The sequence below is a fragment of the Mauremys mutica genome, chromosome 7 (genome assembly GCF_020497125.1).
Source record: "Mauremys mutica isolate MM-2020 ecotype Southern chromosome 7, ASM2049712v1, whole genome shotgun sequence".
Taxonomy (NCBI): Eukaryota; Metazoa; Chordata; order Testudines; family Geoemydidae; genus Mauremys; species Mauremys mutica.
This window is the reverse complement of record NC_059078.1, coordinates 105,313,072-105,332,232: the sequence shown is the minus strand read 5'-3', so window position 1 is coordinate 105,332,232 and position 19,161 is coordinate 105,313,072.

Genomic DNA, 19,161 nt, shown 5'->3' with positions numbered 1-19,161 from the left:
CACTGTGGAGCTCCTGTGGCACAGAGAAGAACAACTGCCACCCATGCACCTTCTAGAGAGTTGTAGGGGGAAAAAACTGCTTTGTGTGTGAATCTTACTGTGTAAGCACAATGGGCCAGATCTTCAGCAGGTGTAAATTGGCGTAGCATCATTGACTTCAGAGGAGCTATGACAATTTATGCCCACCATAATGCACATTTTACTTTTGAGTGCTTAACTGTGCAAATGTAACAATTTATTTAAATAGCTTTCTGTATGGAACAGTCATATAGTATCAGTCTTCAACCCAGAAAATCATTTTTTTTCCATTTGGGTGAATTTAGTGCCAAGAAGTATAGGGATAATAGCAGTGTCTCAAGCCAGAATAATGCAAGCAGGTGGTGGATAAACTTCCACCTATAGTTCTGCCAATATATCTTAATCCCAATTGGCAACACCCCTGCTACTCCAGTCCTTGACCATTTTTGAGCAGATATTGGTAGTCATGCCAAATTGTGTAATGGTTTTCATTATGTGAACAAATGGAGACTACGATGAGGCTCTCAAATCCAATTTTCACTTGTGAATTGAGCCTGGGTTTGACCTCAGGTCTCCAGAAGTGAAAGGATGCTGCACTAACCCACAATGCCACCATGTCTCTGCCATCACTTGTTAATGATATTTTGCATGCTGCATAAGCCTGTATGTGAATTGAGGCTGCCTGAGGGAGAAATTCACAGCCAAGATGAGACTGTATGCCAGTTTGACTAAAAATGCAACATTATATACAAGGAAATACAACGGCCATTTGTGCAAAGTGAATAACCTTTCATAGACTTACATGAATAACTATATCTTCCAAAGTCTCAAAGTACCAATTGAATCCTTACCCAGCCTCCTCCTGAAAAACTTTGTGATCAGAAATTTACACATTTATTTTGCAGGTGAAAACCCCTGTGCATGAGCTACCAATTACAGTTGTCTTTTAACACTTGTGTGTGTTTGTGTGCACAGATCCTAACATTTGTCTGTATGCAGGTATTTAGATGTTTAAAGGGTATCCTTAGAAGTTAGTGCACATGTAGTGTTTGTGTAGGTGTGATTTTGTATGTAAATCAGTGGAAGCTGAAGGCTGATCATTTGATCTGTTGTACACTTTTTTCCTATATTAATTATTCTTTGAGTGGGACAGGAAACAATGCACACTCAGATCACCTCCAGAGCCACAGCATAAATTTCCTTGCATTCTCATGCTTAGATTTTACCTTGGAAGGATCTCTCTTGTCAGGTAATTTTGTTTTCCTGTCAGTTCCACCATAGTCCTGATGTGCCAACAGTGCAAAATGAGAGGCTATTTTAATAGCTGATAAACTGGACCACGACTTATTTAGGGAGAAGATTATCAAACAAATTATACTGAGAACCAATAATAGATGAAAGGTTAAAGATTTCTGTAAAGCACGCAATTCACTCTGTCTCTTGTAGTTTACAGTGGAAATTAGAGTTTCTTCATACTAAGTTTATAGGAACATTTTAACCATATTTCAACCTTCCTTTCCTCACAAATCTTTGACATCATTACTTTCTTGTTTGGGAATTTACGTTAAGGACAATTATGAAACAAATATATACCACCATTTGGGAAAATATACAACTTCTTATCAGAGGGATGTGGATGTTCTTCTTGCCAGTCTACAGACATGGAGATTAAATTTCAGAGAGAGATTTATTTCGTACTATTGTCCCGTTATTCACCAGAGGATTGTGCAATGCAAGTAATCTGATCAGAATAATGCATAGGGACATATTTCAGAAAACCAATAATTGTGGTAACATTGAGTTCTGCAAGGTGCCAAAATAAAGTCCAGAATCACTCTAACTCTCTTCCACAATTCCATAATCATGACATCATAATATGCTGCGCTATTGTCCATTAAAGCTAAAAGCTTAAAGTAATCAATGCTGGACATTTGGAGATTTATTGTAATCTACAGCACTTTTGCAGATTGAAAAAGAAACCCAAATTATATTTTATAGGTGTGCCATATTTTACATTTCACACCTTTTATTTCTTTAAATTGGCTTGTTTTTTGGCTGTTGCTGTTTGGGGTGTTTTTTTTTTTTTTGCTCCTCACTGACTGCTGCAAGCTTTTATATTATATTAGGAAGCAGTTAAGTCAAACAACAGAAAAAATTACTAAAACTGACTGTATTTAAATTCTGTTTACTTCCGTAACCTTTTGACTTACCTATACAAAAAGTAATCTTTCATAAACAAGTCCTAAACAAAGTCATTGCCTATTTTACTTTCCTTAAATCCTTATGGAATAAACAGAAAGTGTAACAAAATCCTTTTAACCATTTTTTATTCCGCTCATATTTGCAATGATTTTATAACTGACGCTGGTTTGCCTCTCTCACATTATCACAATCAGTGCATCCTGGGATTAAAAACCATTTAGGGCCCAACTCTTAAAGAAAGTCCCCACACAGCAGTATAATGAACATTGTTTCTTTTTATTGTTGCTAGGTTTATTGGTATGCCAAAGAGGCAGTGCAGCTCAGTCCTCATTCTAAAAACAAAGAAGTGACCCACTTACTAGCATGGTAGCAGCACATAAAGACAGTACAAAGGTTCCAACGAAGATAACCATGAGGCCTATAAATGGCAAACATCCCATTTAACAGGGAAGGGGTCACAAATTAGACACATCTCAAGAGAAATGTTCTGATTTTTTTTCTTTTAAAACATGTATCAGTGTCGAAATTAATCTAGAACGAGTGTGTTACTCCTTGAAAAATGGCACTAAAGAGGGAAAGGCAATCCAATGAGCTCCTCGGAAGCCTATTCACATGGGAAATCCAGAGAAGTCAGTACAGCTCTCTATGGATCTATTCCAGAAGCCTGATCTTGCTGAAAGGATATACTGCTTTAGGCCTGAATTCAAGAAAGTACCCCTATTCAGGACAGCGCTTAAACACGTCCTTAATGTAAGCACATGCTTAAGACCTATTAAAGTCAATGATACGTATGTATGTGCTTAAGTACTGCCCTGAGTAGCTGGGCTTAAGTAAGTACTTAAGTATTTGCATGACTCAGGGTCTCAAACAGCACTACTCAGACGAGTAAGGATAGCAGGATTTGGCTCACTGTGACTTGTCATCTGGGATATGCCGTGGCAAGATTATCATGCAGTAAGTGTGCACTGGATTATGACCATGCCAAGAAAATAAAATGACAACAACTTAAATTTACATAGCATTTATATATTTATATCTGTCACTATTACAGACCTCAAGGTGCTCTACAGTCTGTTGATACAGTGATCACTGAGCCACCACTAAATTGCCACCAATTCAGTTGGAAGTCTTTCTGTGCCAGCTATAATATATGATATCACTCTGTCACACTCTCCTAAAAGAAATCTAGCAGCAGCACCTTGATCACTGGTGTTGCTGCACCACAGAACAGGCTTCAGGCTCAGTTTACAAGCACCTGAGTGGTAATCACTAGGCTATTGATCCAATTAGCACTAAGCGGGAGGATATGAGTAGGAGGATCAGGACGCAGAGGGGAGGAGCTCAGACGGGGAGCTGTGTGAAGGAGAGAAGCAGTGTGAAAAGCTCCTACTTCAATACGCCTGTGTCATGTTCCATTTGCAAAAGAACTGTGGAATAAAAAGTACATGTTGTGAAAAGGAAACTGGCTGGGTGCGTTTATCACCACAAGATGACAGAAACCCAGCTAAGCAATGCTACTCACGGGGTACCTATTGAGGCACCCTGTGGCACATGGGGGCTTCTCCAGGATTTTTACCCTCTCCGTTGAGAAAAGGAGACTAGATGGGTGACCTGCACTAGGTCAGGGGGATCTGGATGCAATGGAGGACAAGTGAGCAACAGACAGCGATGCAGAAGATCCAGCAGGCAGACAGGCGAGCATTTCTTGGTTGGCAGTTGGAGCAGCAGTGGACATTACAGGAGTTTATTAAAGTGCAGTCACTGGTATGGCAACAACTCCTCTAGAGGCCAGTGAGTTCCAATGAGGGAACTGGGAATTGGGCAGTGGGCTAGGTAATATGTAAAATAACCCCAGGAGATGACTGATGCCTTTTTGCTGACTTTTGAGTGGATGGCTACCAATGTTATATGGGACAAGGGTGGTTGGGAACTATGGCTGGCACCATGTCTGACCAGCAAAGCTCAAGTGGCTTATAAGGCCCTGAGCAAACACAAAACCAGAGACTACTCTGAAGGCTTCTGTTCGGGATAGAATGGGCCTGTACGTGGAGAAGTGCCACCAAAAACTTTGAGCAGGTAGGTGGAATGGTAGCATACACCCCAGGGCATTCACACAGAACTGTCAGACTAGGCCATTTGGTGGCAGAGGCCAGATTGGCGGGACAAAGAGACCCTGATGGATGTAATTATCCTTGAATAGTTTATGCAGAGCCTCCGTGAGTCTGGGTCTGGGTCCAGAGGCACCAGCCAGAATCATTAGATCCTGCTGTGAAACTAACAGAGGACTATGTGGAAGCAAACCTCCCATGGAGAGAACTCCATCCCCCTACAAGCATGGAAGTGGGAAAAAAGATTGGGGAACCTCTTTAATCAAATCCTGACAAGGGGATGCAAGGGGTGAATAAGGGTACCCCAACAGCCCACACAGTAGTTTGCTACCAATGCAGTGGCAAAGGATTCATAAAAAAAGGCTGTCCATACATGGACTGCAGGTTCACGGAGTTCTGTGGGTGGGCAGGTGTAAAAAGCAGGTCTGGGATAAAGACAATTCCTGTCAGAACAGGCTGGAGAACAACAAGGGGAATGGCAGACTCGACAGCTGCATGTTCCCTAGTCTGAAGTATGTTGATTAGGCCACTGTGGCAATGGAGAGAGGGTGATAATAACCATCTATTGTGTACATGGCAGGGGGGAGAATAATTCCTCCCATCAGAAGATTTAAGTGGCAGAGAGTAGGAATAGTAAAGTCATTATACTATTCATTCATGATAGGAACTGACCAGACTCCATTTATCTTGAGTAAGGAGGACACAGGATGGAGGGGAAAATCAAGAATGTAAACCCTGCAGGTAATCTTCCAGAGGTTGTGTGAGATGATCTCAGACACAGAGGAATGAGCCCAGAAAGCACAAAATGCTGGAGGACTTGGGGGGAGGGGGAAGCAGAACTTGAGAAGGGGTCAGTGGTTTAGGCAATAGTAGATCAGGAGCTCCTAAAGCAGAAGCAGGACGGAGGCTTGGTGACTCCCTGAAGAAATAAGCCTTGAAGAGAGGGAGAAGGGTCTCAATAAGGATGCCTTGATGGGTGAACTTTCACCGATATCTTGCCACTTGCTCAGGACTTAAGTCATGGGAAGAGAGGGATCCCAACCCTCTGACTCTGGAGGGACAACTTACTCTAGTATGTCCAAGACAGAAGCAAAAGAAACCAAGGCTAAGATCAGTGGGGCGTGATTGGTGTGATGATCTATGAGCTGAGATAGAGCTGTGGGGGAATCTCCACCCTCAAAGTGTACTTTTTGTGGGTGGAAGGCAGGGGACCCTCACCAGTGGCTCATGAAAGGCCAAGCTGAAAGGGCATGAGAAATCCCAGTAGAACCTCAACCCCATAAAGATCATAGGGATCAAACAGAGAAAAAGATTCCCCTGGTAGGCAAGAAAAGGTCTCAATTGAAATAGGGGAGGAGGTATATCTCAGAGTGCTAGCAACAGCCTGATCATAAGTATTGCTGCAGCACAGAAAAGGCTGCAGGCTCACCTGGGAACAATTAAACACTTTATTTTGGGAGATTACAAGCACCTGGGTGATAATCACTAGATTACTGAAAAAGTAACTGGAAGGATATAAGTGGGAGGAACAGGAGCTCAGAGGGCAAGCTGTGCAAAGAAGAGCAGTTGTGCGGAAAGCTCCTGCTGCAATATGCCTGTATCTTATTCTATTTGAAAAAGAACTGTGGAATAAAAGTACACATGACGAAAGGAAAACAGGTTGGGTGTGTTTATTACCATGAAATTACAGACACCAGCTAGGTGGGACAGCTCAACTGGGTAGCTGAAGAAGCTCCATGTGACAAAGAGGGGTTGAAAAATAATTTAACTAAATGAAAATACAGAGGGAATTTTGGGTAGGCTAAATATAATTACCAAAGTTGGAATTTGACCAGAACACATTGGCTCTACACTTGCGGGGAAAAAAGTGTCATGGGACCATTTACTGAACATGAGTAGTCAGGGCCTTCATTCTACATCTCATCTAATGGCAGATACTCCAGCAACAGAGTGCTCCTGAGCACTGTGTAGGGACATTGATTCATTATTGACTGTTGAACAAGAGTATCACCTACTGAATCCCAAACATCATTTCTTGTAGCATCTATGATTTCTATAGAGGACTCCCACTTATGAGATTGAGAAAATCACAGCCCAAGTAATGTAGCTGTGATTTTCTCACTTCTAATAAGCCAACAGGATCAGACATAGTTGGTACTTGGCTGGGTAACTTATAAAAAAACCATAAATCCTAGTTAATCATATTTCACAAGAGAATATGGGTGTTTTTAGTGAAATAGAGTTGCTGTGTGACATGACGTAAGAATGCCAGATACAGTGGATCCAGTTAACAATTCTTCCTGTTAATAGTAGATAAGAGAGTATTTATAATGGGTAATTCTGCTAGAACTGGTAATATCTAACTGCTAGGATAAAGGGAAAAGAAAACTTTTAAAGATGCCCGTTATTTATCACCCTAGTAATTCAGAAGTTAACTTGAATCACTGCTGGTGAAGAGACATACTACAGCAACTTAAAATGAGTTCTCTTACTCTGATCTACTCAGATATTACAATATAGAAATTTAAAGCACATCCCAAAATGCAAAGACACCCACATGGCCTCCGTGTTCCAAAATTATCACAAAGGCCCTCATCCTGCACCATTAAACTCAGTGGAGCTTTCCCATTGATTTCAGTGAGTATAGGAGCAAGCCCAGAATGCCTATTGCAGCTCCACACACCAATGTAAACCTCATTGCAGCAGAACCTAAGGGCACATTTCATATATGACTGCAGAGAAAGCCCACTCAGAATGGAGGACAGGAGTGTTCATGTAGAATTTATACTACAAAAAAAAAGTCCTTATTCTATGCCTCAATGTGAATTCATCAATTTAACTTACACTTAAATGGAAAATCGCTATACAAAGACCATAAAAATGTATTATGTTATCAATTGAAAGGTTTACACTGCTGGCAAGCTCAGGGAAAACATACCTTTTCACCATCACAAGCCTGAGTGAACTGCATTACGAAGGATCCCATATATATCTTTAACTTTTGTACATGGCAATTCTCTTCTCATGTGTTCTTAAATCAAGTGAGCGATGGAAAGGTGGATGAAGAAGTGCAGAGAAAGGTAAAGGATGGAAGGGAAAGGGGGAAAGGAACACTGAGAAAGAAAAGAAAGTGTAAAAAATAAAAAACTGAAAGAGGAAAAACTTGGAATGAATAAGAGAAAAGGAAAATAGAGATGCAGATGGGAAAAAGAAAGGGGCAAGGTGCTCATTGGGAAGATGAATTACAAATGTGTCTCAAAAAATGGTTTTAAAAGAAAAACCATTTCAAACCAATTGGTTTCCCAAGTAATTTCTATTTTCACAGTGCCATGAGATGAAAGCGAAGGAAAGGAATGGGAAATATCTAGAGGAAGACTAACACAATGTTATTTACTACATTAATAAGAGCAAAATCTCTGTGCAGCAAATCTCTGGCTTTGCATAGTGCTAATAAGCTGTCCACTATGCTCTAACCTCTGTCCATGACCACTGTTGACAGTGGAAAATGGTATTGTCTGGCTCTCCTTTTCATCCTACTAACCGTCTCACACATGACAAAAGGCACAGCGTAGAGCTCCCTTGAGAGGCTTTAAATAATGTTTTGTTGTGGTCTTTTCTAACGTGTGTTGAGGTGGGGAATATGTGGTGCATATTGTCTTCCATATAGCCACAATTCTATTATAAAAAGATCATAGAATCATAGGACTGGAAGGGACCTCGAGAGGTCATCTAGACCATCCCTGACAGGTGTTTGTCTAACCTGCTCTTAAAAATCTCCAATGATAGAGATTCCACAGCCTCCATAGACAATATATTCCAATGCTTAATCACCAAGGCAGTTAGGACGTTTTTTCCTAATGTCCAACTTAACCCACCCTTACTACAATTTAAGCCCATCGAAGGTGGTCCCAGTTTCTACTCATTTTGGAAACTCTTGTAGTACCAAACTTTTATGGGATGGGTGAACAATGGAAACAAACTCAATTCTGAATTTCCAATATTAATTAGCTTGGAATTGTCACCTACTCATTTTGTTAATGGAAGTTGAAGAGTGAGAAGTGGTTAGAAAGGATTTTTTGTGGCTCACCTTCCTTTGTTGTTGTTGTGGGGTCCTGACTGTGCCTTTTCCCCTATCCCCACTCAATCACAGTGTAAAAATGTTTAAGCATAACACCCAGAAAAAAAACTTTCCTTTAACATAGGTGTGTGAAAGATGACATGAAAGACTCTGAAAATGAAGGGAGGGGAAAGTTTAATTTTAAAAAATAGAAATGATTCATAGTTAGTCTTGATGCGTTTGTATGATCTACTGTGCAAAGATCTATTTATACAGTTTTTAATACCATCTACGCAAAAACACCCTAAAACAAAATCAGTTATAGTTTAATTTAAGCACTTTTTTGCCCCAAAAGGTGAGCATTTATCCAATATACCATAAGGATTATTCATGTGAATAAGGGCTCTAGGATCAGGTTCTTCATAGTTGTTATGAAGAATGGGGTATTAGATAACACAGAAAATATTATAATGCCTTTATATAATCAACCGTGCAGACTCATCGGGAATAATGTGCGCAGTAATACTCACCCTATAGGGTTCAAAGAAGGATGACAAGAATGATGAGGAGCATGGGACAGAAAGATTGAGAAGATTGCAGTTGTGTCTTAGAAAGAAGAAATATAAGAAGGGCCATGATAAAGTATATAAAATACTGAATCGTATAGAGAAGATACATTGGGAATTTCTGTTTTCCCTGTATCATACTATAAGAAGGAGGGGGCAAATCAATGAAATTAAAAGGTGGCAAATTCAAAACTGATAAAAGGAAATACTTTTTCACAAAACACATAATTAGACCGTGAAACTCATTGGCACAGGAAGTCATTACAGAAAGAATATAGCAAGATTCAAATAGGGTTGGGCATTTATATGGGGGAAAAAAAACCATGAAAAGCTATTATAATTAATTATAACAAACATTTTGAAGGGCTATTAAATCTCATGCTTCACACCTTAAGCCAACCTCTGACTCAGGGTGAGACCTAATATGGGGGGGGGGTAGATTATCCCAAATAGCTCCCTAATGCATGTTGCTTACATGTTCCTCTGAAGTATCTGGCACTGGTCATTGTGGGAGACAGGATACTGGCCTAGATGGACCTTGAGTATGATCCAGGGTGGCAATTCCTATGTTCTGTAGCAATAGTTTTCTAAAAAATAATTGGTATGGAATTGTATGTTTGGAATTAGAACCTATCTCATATTGTTAAATAAAAAGCCATTTTGGAGTTGTAAAGGCACACAACGGCATTTGAAATCAGTAAGCATCTTTTATTTTCTTCACTCATGTGATCTAAAGAACAACCACATAAAAAAAAGTCGTTAACATAACCTTTGCTAGACAGAGACCTTGTGTAAATTTAGTATAAACGCTGAATGGATTTTTACTACAGAATTATAAACACTTGAAAATAAAGATTCATACTGGACATGATGACAGTATAACTATCACAGCACTATTGGCCGCCACTACAAAACGTATATAGCAAAAAATTCCCTAAACCAAATTCTCTTCCAAAGCAGTGTCCATAATGACACTCATGGACTGAAAAGAAACTGCAACATCACTGCTGGCTTCTCTATCACAAGGTTCTTTCAGGGCTGGCAATCTTCCAGTAACATGCCCAAGTTTAGAAGGCAATTCTTTTCCTCCAGTTCATTTTCACATCCCTCAGGAAAACTGCATGAAGAAGTCATAGCTTTTGTTGGTTATAGTACATCAAGATTCAGGAATAGCTGCTAATTGTAACGTTTGTAATTATTTCGAGTTTTAATTTTAATAATGACTCTTCGTGATTCTGTTGACCAGAGGGAAATTTTAATCCCAAATGTGCCCAAGTGTCAAAATTGCCATTATCCTGCAGAAAAAAAGGCTTTTAGAAGGAGGTAAAGTTTACTTATTGAAAATTAGAAATGAATATTTATTGTCAGATCTCCATCTGAGATTAAATCCTTTTATTTAACACAGGTTGAAAGTGTAAATTATTCAAATGTTTACATTTGAATGGCTGCTGTACTCTAATGATTCCATTTTCTACAGTGTATTAGTGGTAAGATAATGAAAAGCTTCATCAGAATGGAGTGTTATACAAACAACTAACTTCAACTTTTCACAGCAGAATAAAAAAAGACTGTGTGGCTCAGTCAATTAGGGCTGGATCATGCTGCTACTGAAGTCAATGGGAGAAGAATCAGCCCCCCACCGCCCTATCTTTGACTTTTTACTGGATTGCCCAGCTGCACATTTTACCTAACCTGGATTCTTCCTAGACTTCTCTTCCCTCATACTACCAATATCATCCTTATCTCGCAACAAGGATATCAGGGGTGAAATCCTGGCTCCCCTATAGTCAATGGCAAAATTCCTATAGACTTCAACAAAGACAGGATTTCATGTCTTCCAAGTGGGATTGATACCAGGATATCCTCATTCACCACTGTGAAGCAACCGCTGGAAAGACTTTCTCCTCTCCATGTTTAGAAATAGGAAGAAGTGCTCTCCCAAAGTAACAACCTTTCTTCCTGTACTCTACCTCCAACTTCTTCTAAGAGCACCATCCAGCTCCCACTGAAGTCAGTGGTATTCTTTCCCTATGGATCTGACCCTGAATGATAATCAGAGGAGACGAGCTGGAGCCACAGCTCAGGAGGAGAAGTATCCACTTAAAGAACATTAGAAGGGTAGCCGTGTTAGTCTGGATCTGTAAAAGCATCAAAGAGTCTTGTGGCACCTTATAGACTAACAGACGTTTTGGAGCATGAGCTTTCGTGGGTGAATACCCACTTCGTCGGATGTATGGGACAATGCATGCATCCGACGAAGTGGGTATTCACCCACGAAAGCTCATGCTCCAAAACGTCTGTTAGTCTATAAGGTGCCACAAGACTTTTTGATGCTTTTAAAGAACATTATTGTCCTTAGGATCCACTGACCTTTAAAAAGTAGGTTTGTCACACTGTCAAGGTGGGAATGGAATCAGGGAGGGCTTAAAGTTGACCAGCACAGGATTTGTATAAAATAATGTTGTGAGGGTTTTTTTGATTGATTGTTTTTGGTTTTTTTTATAAATAATATATAAAAATTATGGGCAGGGGTAGCAGGTGGTTTAAACCTTTGAAATATCATGAATGACATGTCCAGTGTCCACTGCTTTTCGGAAAGACCTTTATCTCAGAATATGTATACTTCAGTCTCACCTCTTAAGTGAAGGGATGGAAATGTTGGATCATTAACAAAGACATCCTTCCACCAAAATATCCAGCAGTCACCAGGGTTGATTACATAGATTAAATACTAAATAAATTATCAAAACGCAAATTATTATAAGCAGCCTCATAAAAATCCTTTGAGTATCAATTGCTCAGCATCAGTCTCTTGACTGATGTCATAATTTCACAGCCTGTGTAGTCACCATACAGTCTAATGTAGACAAGATCTGAGTTTCTCATGTTAAAAAAAATAAGCAGAAAAAATGTTTTAAATGGTTCAGGCCATACTTATCTCTCATAAAGAACCAAAAAAAGGCACAAGCTCAACTTTTTTTCCTGTTAGCACTCCAGCTCAAATCTTCACCTTCATCTTCAATTGTGTCACTTCTGTTGTGCACAATTGTATATTGTAGCTTCCCTTTTGTTTTCTGCCAGTATAATTTTTTTAATACACAGAAGTTCTACTCAAGGGCAAGTTTTCCTTGAACAACAGTACATGGCTCACTTTTATTGTGGGGCATAAGTCCTTTAGATTCACGGTTTTTTATCTCTCAAGAAGTGTATCAATGGCCCAGTAAAGCATATTCTGGAGTGCATTCATATTAATACAACCTAGTTCTTTGGGTTTTTTCCTATGAAGTATACAAACCAATTGTTTTTGTATCATTCTGCTAGGAAATGTATTTCATGGGGGGGGAGGCTTAAGGGAGAAGAATCCATTTTTTTTAAATATTCACATTACATTTCTAGAATGATTTATTTTTACTTATTTATTTTTAATTGTTGCTCCATGTTACCTTCTGTTTTGAACCCTGTTCAGTCCTGTAACACAGCTGAACTGCTGTCTTCAGCAGCTGTTCACAGGTAGTCAAGTCCCTGTCAGGGATCATTGTCTATTAAAAGGTCTAGTTCAGGTGATATACAGACACAGATATACAGATATACAGACACTCTTTTCTCAACCTATGTATTATATAATTTTTTTAACATTAGCTTTAATGAAATTAAATTAATGAAATTTTTAAATTTCTAGGTGGTTATTACAACGTATAACCCATAGATCCCCATCCCTATTTTTGTCCTATGACTGCAGAGATGTTAATGAGCCACTCCATCTTGAATGGTCCATTAGAATATGTGCTAACAATCTGTTCCACTTATGAGGTTCCCAGTACTATTCCTAGAGTAGACCGAAGGAAGAGCTGTGTTGCTCAAAAGCATGTCTCTCACCAACAGAAGTTGATCCAATAAAAGATAATCATCTCACCCACCTTGTCTCTCTAATATGCTGCGATAAACAGGGCTACAACACTAAACATGTCTATGGACATTTTCTAGTGCTGCAATATTAGCTTATATGGATATATGGTCATGTTTAAATCCTCATCAAACACACATATCTAAGATTGCCATATCATTACCCTACTATCTCTTTTGCTTACTAGGTATCAACACATCTAGGGCCTGATCCTGATTAAAAGTAGCAGAATAGAGCCCCCAGTCTGTTCATCTGGTGTTATATGAGAATGACTTATTCCAACATGTACTAATTATTTGAATAGTCAGTGTAGCACTGTACAATATATAAAGTAAACCATACTTCTGAGAAAGCAAAAGAAAAAATATGAACTTAGAATGAGCAAATCAAAAAGTTACATATACATCTGAAGCAAATAACGAGCACTCATTGCTCCACCATAAAACAATCTGAGCAGTTTTCTCCTACATTTCTTATGTGTCTGAAAAAGCACTCTCTCAACTCTACGGTCCATATCAGCCACATATGAGGGAGACTGGAGGATGAATTTGACCTTGCTCCCATTGATGATAACAGGATCAGAGTCATAAAAATGCCTGGGCTTTGTTGTTGTTTTTTTTTAATGTAAGAGTAACTTTTCCCTTATACCATATTTATAAATGCTTTGAAAACTCAGTGGATGCAAGTGAGCCTACAATTCTTTTAAAGGGGGTGGAAGGCAGAAGATGATATATTTCCATGCATATTACATAATTATATTAAACTGCAGAAACTGTCATAAAAGGAAAAACTCTGTATACAATCTGACTAAACAACACGGAGAAGGCATTTGCCAGAACTTTTAAATTGTTACCAGCAACGTAGTTTTTATTTACCTTTGATATCTTAGACAGGAATATATGAAAATATTTATAATTAAGAACAACTAAACCAACATTTTATTCTTTTTATTAATTTTTACATTTAGAAAAATATTAAAAAACATGAAGCTGGAGTTATTTGGCAAGCTCCTTGCAGTGCACATAAATAAATCTCTTTTAGCAAGTCTCCAAGGGTTTTAGGCAAAACTTTGTGAATGCCAAGGCAGAAATCTAAAAAAAATTCTGGTTTATTTGTTGAGCCAAAAAAAAAGTGGACAGCATGTCCAAAGTACAGTTTAAAGCATTATTTTTGTACTAAAGAAAGAAGTGATGTGGATTTTGAGATCAAGAATGTATGTAAGGAGCCTTCCAGTGCACCAGTTATCCCGAGTTTTTTAACTCTTAATAGCAACATTCTTTTGGGAGTTATAAAATACAGTTATTACAGTTACAGATGTGATGGTGAGGAAAAGCTTATTTTTATTTTTAATTGAAGCCACTAAGGATGTGCGTGTTTGATTAATTTATAAACAGCTCTGAATTACTATGGTGCCATCAGCCAAAGATGGTCCTAATTGTACATGTCAATATAGCTGTTTGGCTAATAGATTTTTGGGATCTGCATTTTGGCTGTAAAAGGACTACTTATCTGCAGTAGCTAGGTAGGTAGGTACAGTACCTAGGACAAACAGTTGGGTAATCCAAACTCTACCTGCTGATGCTGATGCATTCTGATGTGTTTCACCAACTAGAGGTTTAGCCCCAAGCACCCTTCAGCACTAAGTAAAACTCCAGTCCGGCCCAATGAATGTGCATGTTGTCAGGCATGTGTAGTGTGTGCTAGATATTGATCTCCAGATATTGATAATTCCAGAAGATGGAGTAAAGGGACTCTGTCAAAACCCATATTTTCCCCTTAGTATGGGCCACCACTGATTTCAATAGAGTTGAATCAGGAAGTGAACTGGTATAAAGGACAGCTGAATTTGGCCCTGTTTATCACTGTAGACTAGTTAGCAGAGAGAGGTCAGAGCACCAGGACAAAGTACTGGTATATCAGCAGGAGCAAGGGAATACCTGAGAATGAGGTGGTCTAGCCTGTATCAGTACATACCCAGAAGGCAGGGCCGGCTCCAGGCACCAGCATTCCAAGCAGGTGCTTGGGGCAGCAATCTGCAAGGCATGGCAGTCCGTGTGTTTTTGCCCCCAAGCAGCACGCCGAATTGCCACCGTGGACAGCGGGAGCAGGCTTTGTGCCGTTAGGGTGGCACGCGCGTTTCCACGGCGGCGGCAATTCAGCGGCAGCTTCTATGTTCAGTTGTCCGTGGCGGCGCAGCTTCTGTCTTCTGACTGAGGACAGAAGCTGCCGCCGAATTGCCACCACCACGGAAACGCGCATGCCACCCTAACAGCACACGGACTGCCCCCCGCCGTCAGTGGCGGCAATTCGTCGCGCTGCTTGGGGCGGCGAAAACAGTACAGCCGTCCCTGCCAGAAGGACCTGAATAATGGTCTAGCAGAAGGGACAGTATTGTTATTACTTATTGGTATTACAGTAGTGCTTTAGACACCCCAACCAAAATCAGGTCCTGTTGTGTTAGGTACAGTACAGAGAGAGTGAGTAAGGGACATCCTCATTGCCAAACAGCACCAAATCCAAAAGAAACAAATCAGACAAAGAGTAGAAGGGGGAACAGGCACAGAGAGTTGAAGCACCTTGCTCAAAGCAATACAGCAGGTTAGTGGCTGAGTATGGAACAGAACCACAGCCCTCTGTTTTCTTATCCAATAGCTAGAACACTAGACTGGGAGTCACGTTGCCTCTCTAGTAACTTTAGAGTCACAACTGTGCTGTTAATTATGTAACAATAGCTGTGGTGCTGTCTTTCACAACAAGAAGCCATGAATCTAAGGATGTGGATTTGCCAAGCATAGGTGGCACTGAAGGATATGGGGATTCCCAGTTTAACTCATTATAATGATGTTGTGTTGTCATGTTCTATATAAAATTGTGTAATGTCCTAAACCAGAAATAGAATACATGTATATACCTAAAATTACAGGCCCTCTATATGATTGAATTAAGAGGCCACTAACCTGAAGGACATGAATAACCTAATTGTGATTCACTAATGGCCAGGTTGAAATCAACATGAGGGTACAGAGTGGCTACAAATTTGGACTTCAGTGGGTCAAGTCGGTTCCCACTGATTTCATCACATGTTGAATGGGGCCCTGAGAAATGAGAACAGAACCCTTTCGGCTTTGAGATACAGTATATTTGCAAAGGTGGAAAAAACAGTCCCTATCATGCAATGATTTGGAGAAGAATAATTCTTTTGGTCCTCATGCTAAAAGCTATATCCTCTTCGGGGAGCTCAGAGGAATTCCTGGATTCTCACCATTGCGATTTTATGGTCAGCAGTTTTCACGTGACGTTGTTGGTTCATGGTCTGTACAAGCTTGTGGGGTAGAAATTTATTCTTTCATTTATTGAGCCATCAGGTTTGCCTTTCTTTGTCATTCCTTAGACAGTCAAGTGGTTATAAGGCTAATCAACACACCTAGGAGTACACACTAGTCAATATGTCCTTCGAATTGGTCATGGAGGGCTTGTGTGAGATGCCAAATGCCCTCAATTCCCATTTACTTCAGTGGAGGTTAAGGACACCTATCACTTGACCTGATTGGGCCCATTACTGAAGTGGCAGAATGATTTCCCAGGTACAGCAGTTTGGTCTGCTGTCAGTTACATATTCTTTTATGTATTAAGGCTTGAAGTTACCATCCTACCACCAGCTTCAGTTACTTATATGTTTGCCTGTTTGTTGGCTGGCTGCTATCCCTGTCCCCGTGGGCCATGCTGCCATCTTCAGTTGTTCTATGTTTTACATCTCAGTAATGTCCGTGATAGTAGTATCTGTGGACAGATTCCCTAATATATAGTGTACAACCACCTGTGGTTAAAAAACTTTTGCCTAAAAGAGGCTCAAAGTCTGTGCTGAACCACTGCGGGACTATGGCATGTCTGTCTGCAGAGGGAAAGTCATGCCATTCATGCTCTTTGCCTCATATTTGTAATGTACAAAGAGTGTTAATAACTAAAATTGGTTTAGGCACAAGAAACAAACAAAGTTTTGCAAATCGTTTAACAAAAGTTTAGTAGTGATAAGTTTGATTTTTTTAAATGCACTTCTGGTCAGTTGTTTTAGCTTGTAGCTTTCTGGTCATGAATAGAAAATACTTAATAAAATGTTAAAAAACACAAAATGTGCTCATTAATGCCTTCTTCCCCCTGTCCCTGCCCCCTGATTTACAGAGGGAGCTGTGCATTGCTCTGGGATGGGGCAAAGCAAAGGCTGCCTGGAAGGTAGAAAAGAGCAGCTCCAGAATGTAGTCTGCCTGAGCAACCTCCCCATGTGAGTTAGATTTCAAGTTAGTTATGGAATCAATCATTGTGCCATGGCGGGATGGTGACATCACCATGACAGCCTCTTGGATAAAGTGAAATAATTTAAAGTACTGGCATAGCCATTAAGAAATATAACTTCTTGGGTATGTTCATGGTTAGTGTTAACAGGTGGTTTGTATGTATTTATGTAAACAGAGTGATATATGTGCAGGCTCTAACTACAGTACATTATGCAAGCCAACACTGGATTATACATGTACAATAATCACAGAAAGAAGAGTTTGCGTTCAGAATGATAAAGAAGAGAGTTTTATAGTACCAGAGCTGGCAAAGACCCATGCTGAACATATTTGGCCAAACCTGGAGTCTGGTCTGGGTCATGTAATTCCTTTCTATTTCAATGTTATAAATTCATTTATATATAAATATTTATTTTATAATAAGGAACATTTGTGTCTCTGAGAAAAATGCAGACAATAAATCATAACTAGTGGATTTAGAAAAAGTACTAGTTTCCCATGGTTCTTTAAATCCCCAGCCAAGAATTTTAGTGAAATACTTGATACCTGGATTTACAGGGGTAACTGCACTTTCCCTCAGCATTAAGCAAGCAAACAAAAATCTTCCCTTGCAATTTGATGAGGCACTGGATCAGGATGTGTTCTGTCATACCAGTGTGAAGAACAGACAACATGTTCCATTGCACTTTCATGTGAAATGTAGCTCACTGAATGTGTAATGGGTGTACCTTATATTATAGTAAAGCAGATAATTTAATATTTCACATTATCTTTCATCTTTGTGCTGGGGTGCACTGCCTAGCTGGGTCCTGTGAGACCCTTCTGAAGCTTTAATATGACTTGGATGAACCTGGCCAGTTCCAACATCATCTTAAATTTCACAGTTGGATCTGCCAAGATGAATAAGTAGATGGGAAAGGGTATGAAACACATGTAACTGGGCCCATAAGAAGGAAAAAAGGAATTGTAATTTTGGGTAAAAGGTACGTAAATTAAGCTGTCATGGGATAAAAGGGAAGGTCCTTTCATGGATTGAGAACTGGTTAAAGGACAGGGAACAAAGGGTAGGAATTAATGGTAAATTCTCAGAATGGAGAGGGGTAACTAGTGGTGTTCCCCAAGGGTCAGTCCTAGGACCAATCCTATTCAATTTATTCATAAATGATCTGGAGAAAGGGGTAAACAGTGAGGTGGCAAAGTTTGCGGATGATACTAAACTACTCAAGATAGTTAAGACCAAAGCAGATTGTGAAGAACTTCAAAAAGATCTCACAAAACTAAGTGATTGGGCAACAAAATGGCAAATGAAATTTAATGTGGATAAATGTAAAGTAATGCACATTGGAAAAAATAACCCCAACTATACATACAACATGATGGGGGCTAATTTAGCTACAACGAGTCAGGAAAAAGATCTTGGAGTCGTCGTGGATAGTTCTCTGAAGATGTCCACGCAGTGTGCAGAGGCGGTCAAAAAAGCAAACAGGATGTTAGGAATCATTAAAAAGGGGATAGAGAATAAGACTGAGAATATCTTATTGCCCTTATATAAATCCATGGTATGCCCACATCTCGAATACTGTGTACAGATGTGGTCTCCTCACCTCAAAAAAGATATTCTAGCACTAGAAAAGGTTCAGAAAAGGACAACTAAAATGATTAGGGGGTTAGAGAGGGTCCCATACAAGGAAAGATTAAAGAGGCTAGGACTCTTCAGCTTGGAAAAGAGAAGACTAAGGGGGGATATGATAGAGGTATATAAAATCATGAGTGATGTTGAGAAAGTGGATAAGGAAAAGTTATTTACTTATTCCCATAATACAAGAACTAGGGGTCACCAAATGAAATTAATAGGCAGCAGGTTTAAAACAAATAAAAGGAAGTTCTTCTTCACGCAGCGCACAGTCAACTTGTGGAACTCCTTACCTTAGGAGGTTGTGAAGGCTAGGACTATAGCAATGTTTAAAAGGGGACTGGATAAATTCATGGTGGCTAAGTCCATAAATGGCTATTA